Genomic DNA, 6,291 nt, shown 5'->3' with positions numbered 1-6,291 from the left:
GCTATAACCTGCTTGTTCTGCATCAACACACCACCCAAACCCAACAATGAAGCATCACAGTAAACCTCAAATAGTTCCGATGGACTCGGTAATATCAGAATAGGAGCAGTAGTTAACCTTCTCTTTAACTCTTGGAAACCTTCTTCACACTTTGAGTCCCAAACAAACGCTTGCCCCTTTCTAGTCAACATCGTTAACGGTAACGCCAACTTAGAAAATCCCTCGATGAACTTCCTATAATAACCAGCCAAACCAAGAAAACTCCTTATCTCAGAAACTGACTTCGGAGCTTCCCACTTAGATACCGCTTCTATCTTAGAAGGATTAACAGCAACACCACCTCTTGAAATCACATGACCAAGAAAACTAACCTCTTCTAACCAAAATTCACACTTGGACAGTTTAGCAAATAACTTCTTTCCTCGTAGAACTCCTAAAACCACTCTCAAATGTTCAGCATGCTCTTCTTCAGATTTCGAATACACCAAAATGTCATCAATAAACACCACAACAAACTTGTCTAGGTACGGATGGAAAATCCTATTCATATACTCCATGAATACTCCAGGCGCATTAGTCACACCAAAAGGCATTACAGAATACTCATAATGTCCATACCTTGTTCTGAAAGCAGTCTTCTGAATATCCTCAGTTTTCACACGTATCTGATGATACCCAGATCTCAAATCTATCTTGCTGAACACACTCGCACCAACCAACTGATCCATCAAATCATCAATCCTCGGCAAAGGATACCGATTCTTGATCGTCACTTTATTCAGTTGCCTGTAGTCCACACACAACCTCATAGTACCTTCTTTCTTCTTAACCAATAACACTGGTGCACCCCACGGTGACACACTCGGACGAATAAATTTCTTATCCAACAGATCTTCCAACTGACTCTTCAATTCAGTTAACTCAACAGCAGACATACGGTACGGAGCCATCGATATCGATCTAGTACCAGGTACCAAATCAATCGAGAACTCAACTTCACGTTCTGGCGGTAATTCATTCACTTCTTCAGGAAACACATCAGGAAATTCACACACCACGGCTAGATCGCAAATCACCAGTTTATCTTTAGCCTCCAAAGTCGCTAACAGCATAAACAACTCTGCCCCATCTGCTACCGCCTCATTCACCTGCCTCGCTGATAGAAACAAACTCTTTCCTTCCTCAATCTCAGGAAATATCACAGTCTTATCAAAACAGTTGATATAAACTCGGTTAAACACCAACCAGTTCATACCCAGGATAACATCAATCTGCACTAGTGGAATACACACAAGGTCCATCTCAAAGTCTCTACCAAAAATACTCAAAGGACAATTCAAACAAACTGAAGTAGTAGTCACTGAACCCTTCGCAGGAGTATCAATCACCATACTACCATGCATCTCAGATATCTCTAACTTAAGTTTCACAGCACAATCCAAAGATATAAAGGAATGAGTCGCACCGGTGTCAATAATAGCTACAAGAGGAAAGCCATTAATATAACACGTACCTCGGATCAAACGATCATCTGCAAAAGTTTCAGAACCCGATAAAGCAAATACCTTGCCTCCCGACTGGTTCTCCTTCTTTGGCTTAGGACACTGTGGACTGATATGACCCACCTCTCCACAGTTGAAGCAAGTCAGAGTCTTCAACCGGCACTCTGCAGCCAAATGACCACCTTTTCCACACTTGAAACACTTCTTCTCAGCACTGGTACACTCGTGGAAACGATGTCCCGCCTGACCACATCTGTAACACTTAGCAGGAGCACTAGAGTCTCCCCCACTAGGCCTCTTCATCCCACTCTGTCTCTGGAAACCTTTGCCAGCTGCATACGGTTTCCCACGATCATTCTGATTCTTGCCTTTCCTATCAACCCTTTGCTGATAGCTCTCCGCTCTGGCCTTAGTATCTTGTTCAAAAATCCTGCAACAGTCAACCAAGTCAGAAAACACTCTAATCCGCTGATACCCAATAGCCTGCTTGATCTCGGGACGTAACCCGTTCTCAAACTTCACACATTTTGAAAATTCTCCAGCAGCCTCATTATAGGGAGTGTAATACTTCGACAGCTCTGTGAACTTAGCAACATACTCAGTAACAGACTTGTTACCCTGCTTCAATTCTAAGAACTCTATCTCTTTCTTTCCTCTGACATCCTCTGGAAAGTACTTCCTCAGGAATCTCTCTCTGAACACAGCCCAAGAGATCTCAGCATTTCCAGCAGCTTCCAACTCAGTGCGGGTAGCAACCCACCAATCATCAGCTTCCTCTGACAGCATATGCGTACCGAACCTGACCTTCTGGTTATCGGCACACTCAGTCACTCTGAAAATTTTCTCGATCTCCTTCAACCACTTCTGAGCGCCATCTGGATCGTATGCTCCCTTGAACATTGGAGGATTGTTCTTCTAGAACTCACTCAGTTGACGAGCAGCTCCCATTCCCACAACATTCGGGTTCCCTCCAAGTACTCCAGCTAGCATACCCAGAGCCTCAGCAATCGCAGCATCGTCTCTACCTCTTCCAGCCATCTCTATTCTGAAAACCCAACAAGCTAAAACAATAAGTACGGATAGGGTTACACAACACCTATCACATACAGGGAAACAGAATAATTACGACTCGACTCGACCGACTATGCTCTGATACCACTAATGTAACACCCTTCTAAAATACCCCAAATATTTAATTAAAAATAGCAATATATCAATCAGAGTAATTATGCAATTAAGGGTGTCACACAATCGTTTCACACCACTCACCATAATAACTGTCATGCTCTTTTATTAATTCAAAACATAAAGCATTTGCACAATACGCAGCGGATAGAATCAAATCAATCATGCAAAACATGTAACACATTACATGTAAAATTATTCAACAAGGTAAAACATCCCGTCCCGATGTTACATCTATCAGAGCATGACCCACTAAGGAGACTACACTAGACTCCAAGCACTAGCTTCTACTCAATCACTGCTCGTTACCTGAAAAATAGTTGTAAGGGTGAGTTCCTCAATCGATATAATAAGCATTATAAAATATCATGTAATGCTAAGTAAATAACACATTAATCACCCTAATCATATCACACATTCGGTAACGGCAACCTCCACTCAAACATCATAATCATGCTCAACATAAACATCAACACACACGTATAATATTGGAACACATCCATTCATATTATACACAAGACATACATTATGCAATGAGACTCCATGCATGCGGTACCGACTATTCGTGAACATATAGTTCACCTCACCGATCAAATCCAGATACGGCTACCAAGCCCACTAGTCCCACTCATTTGAGACCTAGTGACTCACTCACTAATTCCTCACCACGGGAATTAGCTACCACCAACTCACTGATTCCTCACTATGGGAATTAGCTACCACCATACAGACTACAATATGCATGCTAAATCACCTAGCAATGCAAAATCATCAACAATAATCCACAATGATTTTCTCACTAATTCCTCACCATGGGAATTAGCTACCACCAACTCACTACAATATGCATGCTAATTCACCTAGCAATGCAACATCGTTAACGACAATCCACAATGGACATATGCTCACACTCTAAGCCATAAAACAGTCCATTCACCAACACATGCATAATATATACATTCACAACATTATGCATATTTTCACACATCATCAGTACATGTATCAAAACATCATATCATGTCAAATAATTAATCACAGTATTAGCACACTCCACTAATACCTATACTGCTCAAAACAGCGGGAATTAATCCCTATTACATCATACGCCAATATAGGCCAACACCAATTATGCACACATTATTCAATTATTAATTTTTTCCAATTTCCAACAGTGTTAACCGGTTAACGCCCTGGGTTAACCGGTTAACGCAACACAGAACACGCTTTCTGGCAAAACTCAACAGTGTTAACCGGTTAACGCCCTGGGTTAACCGGTTAACGCAGACAGAACAACAATATTTTCACAACTCACAACAGTGTTAACCGGTTAACGCCCTGGGTTAACCGGTTAACGCAAGCAAAACAGCAATACCTCACAACTCCTAACAGTGTTAACCGGTTAACACCCTGGGTTAACCGGTTAACGCAAGACAGAAAGCTGTTCCTGCGCTAACACGAAGCAGAATGCAGAATTACCCGCATTTTCCGCCGTTGGAGGACTTCCGGACCTCCGAATCCGATTCCGTAAAAAGCTATACGTTCGGGAAATCACAACTCACACAAATACAGATTCAATTACAGTTTTAACACAACTTATCCAACACAATTTCTCAGCATTCAATATCCCAATTAGGGTCAATTCAACGGTTTATCACTACCCATTACATGTTAATCCATAATACCCATTAAACGACGATAACCCCCCCTTACCTGATTAATCCGGCGAATCTTTAAGCTTCAAGCTTTTCTCTTCTCCAACCTTTGCCCTTGCTCTTCCTCTTTGCCCTTTCCCCATTTTCCACTTTTCAGCCGCTTCTCTGTTTCACGTAAAACTCTTTTTACCAAAAAATGGAACTCTTTTTCCTTATTTCCAACTTATATATTTTCCAATAATTATTATTCCAATAATAATAATAATAATAATCCAATAATTCCAATTATTTAATTAAATTAATAAATATAATATTAACTTAAATTAAATAATTATCTTATTTTTATCGGGGTGTTACAGTCTCTGCTGACCCGGATTACCTCCTTGTTGTTGATTGTTGTACCTGGGTTGTTGTTGCGGATGATATTGCGGTTGAGGAACAGGTGTTGGAATAGTGACTGCGACCACTTGATCTTGATAATAATTAGGGCGTCCTTTACTCCTGCCTCTGCCGGCATACACAACGCTTGCCTCGCCTTCTTTTCTTCGCTGACCGTTACCAGCAAACGGTCTCTTGGGACCTGATGGGTTGGAAACACTATTGTCTTGAATTCGGCCCATCTTCAACAGACTCTCGATTCTTTCTCCAGCAATTACTATCTCTGCAAAGCTGATTGACGGGCAAGCAGCCAATCTCTCAATATAATTGCCTTGAAGAGTGTTCATGAACATGTCCGCCATCTCCCTTTCAGACATAGGGGGTTGGACGGACGCAGCAATCTGTCTCCAACGCTGAGCATATTCTCTAAAGGTCTCCTTGGCAGTCTGGGACATACCTTGCAACAAGGTCCGATTTGGAGCCATGTCCAAGTTGTATTGATATTGCTTGATAAAAGCCTCTGCCAAGTCTTTCCAGCTCTTGATGGTAGTACGAGACAAATGAGAATACCATTCACGAGAAGCTCCAGTTAGACTGTCTTCAAAATAGTACATCCACAGCTTTTCATCTTCCGTGTGAGCTCTCAACCTTCCCAAATAAGATTGGAGATGAGTGCGTGGGCAAGAAGCCCCGTTGTATTTCTCAAAAGTAGGGGGTTTGAACTTGTGAGGAATCCTTACTCCCTGAACCAGACCAAGATTTGTGACATCAAAGCCTAAGGAATTTTGAGACTCCAAAGATTTGAGCTTCTCAGCAAGCTCATCCATACGGCGAGTGGTCTCGAGGGCCTCGTCGTGCAAAGAAAATTGATCATACTGATAATCTTCAGTAACGGGGTGCCCGTTAATCCGAATTCCTTGATTCACATTGTACCTTCCGCCAATACCATTTCCAACATTCCCTGTGTTGCCAACATTACCCGGGTTTCCATCAGCATTTGCGTTACCCGCGTTACCAGTGTTCACAGGGTTATCAGTGTTCCCAGGGTTACTAGGGTTTCCCTCAGCATTTAGTATCTCCACCTCAGGCCTCGGTTGCCCAACCAATTCCCTCAGCTTTTCTTGACCTGCTGCCATACCAGTCATCAATGTCATGAACTGATCCATCCTTTCACGCATATCAGCCAGCTCTTTCTGTACTTGGTCCATCGCTAGTCGTGGACGGTTTTCCTTTGTCGGGTATCTGTGAACTCGCTTGGGACCAATAACTGCCTGATACAGGGAACAAACATTAGACACTGCGGTGACACCTGCAAAACAGACAAGGGTTAATATGCATGGTATGCGATGCACTGCTTGTTCAGTTTTAAGGCACCCCCGTTTTGAAAGGGAATACCCTGCAAATGAATAAGCATGAGATGTTGGATGCAAATATGCAGATGATGTTATGCAATGCAAAGGCATGTCAATCAGAATTGATGGATCCGCTTGAACATCTGTCAGGTTGCACTTCCTGGAGAGAAATTCACTGAGGAATATAATACAAGACCAAAACTCTGCTCCAGAAAACCGGGT

This window comes from Lathyrus oleraceus, chromosome 5 (genome assembly GCF_024323335.1).
Source record: "Lathyrus oleraceus cultivar Zhongwan6 chromosome 5, CAAS_Psat_ZW6_1.0, whole genome shotgun sequence".
NCBI classification, from domain to species: Eukaryota; Viridiplantae; Streptophyta; class Magnoliopsida; order Fabales; family Fabaceae; genus Lathyrus; species Lathyrus oleraceus.
The sequence above is the reverse complement of the archived record's forward strand: the minus strand, read 5'-3'. Positions refer to the sequence as shown.